General features: G+C 39.3%; 1 long non-coding RNA gene across 1 annotated transcript; it reads right to left on the bottom strand.

Moving 5' to 3' along the window:
• Positions 1-405: 405 nt before the first annotated feature.
• On the bottom strand, positions 406-977 carry LOC116722585 (uncharacterized). The gene is made up of 2 exons (XR_004339789.1): positions 721-977; positions 406-580 (listed from the first exon to the last, which is right to left on the bottom strand). It is a non-coding gene; the product is annotated as an uncharacterized LOC116722585 (long non-coding RNA).

The raw sequence follows: 977 nt of genomic DNA, 5'->3' as shown, positions 1-977 counted from the left end.
GGTTCTTTCTCTTTAAAGGGTTCTTTCTCTTTAAAGGGTTCTTTCCCTTTAAAGGGTTCTTTGAAATGCAAAGTTAAGTGACATTTTAATATTTTAAGCTGCTTTAGTAGATGTAACTAAATTGATGAAAGTAAATGAAAGGAATATTTTCTAGACTAAAGTTTAGAACCTTTTAATCGTCTTTAATCTTCTCATCTCCTGAAACGACCGTGATTCTTGGTGACCAAAATGTGAAAACATGAATAGTTTGATTAAAAGTAGAACCAGTCAGATTAGAAAGAACACAGCTTTATTGCTCTCAGTATGAACATCAGTTTAATCATAATTAAACGTATTGAGAAGCTAAAAACAACAGATCGTTAATGCACTTCAACTCTGTAAGAACATCAGCCACATTGTTTTAAAAATTAGAAATGTTTCATCAGCACATCGGGCTCATGTGATCCCAGCTCCAGAAAGGTGAAGGTCTCTGAACATCCTGAAGGTCAAACACCGAGTGGCAGTCAGGAAGACGGACACTTGATGAGACATCCTGCAACTCAGAGGCTGCAGAAGCACCGCACTGATGGTTTACCAACATCTGGAAACACATCGGAATATATTAGGAATGGATTCTGACACTTAAGTTATGTGCAACATCCTGGCTAAAATTAGCGCATGCATATTCGGCACTATTGCAGGTTTTATAGTAGTTTAATGCAAAAATCACCGTTAGCTCACCTGCACCGTCTGAGCCACCTGCTTTCCTCCCGCTGCAAGGCGGAGATCAGCTGTCCTCCTCCCACCGGCGCGTTTCTAAGCAACACAATCTTAAGACTGCCTTGTTTTTTGTAGTTTTTAAAAAAAAATTTCTGAAGACTTCTTTTTCTTTTATGTTTTTGCCGTGGGGAGTCTGACAGAGCATTCTCTGTTTCACTGTGTTCACATGCAACAAACATTCCTCTTCCTCTGATCCAGAACTAACAAGCCGACCAGCA

The sequence above is a fragment of the Xiphophorus hellerii genome, chromosome 7, assembly GCF_003331165.1.
Source record: "Xiphophorus hellerii strain 12219 chromosome 7, Xiphophorus_hellerii-4.1, whole genome shotgun sequence".
In the NCBI taxonomy this organism is placed as follows: domain Eukaryota; kingdom Metazoa; phylum Chordata; class Actinopteri; order Cyprinodontiformes; family Poeciliidae; genus Xiphophorus; species Xiphophorus hellerii.
The sequence above is the reverse complement of the archived record's forward strand: the minus strand, read 5'-3'. Positions and strand labels throughout refer to the sequence as shown.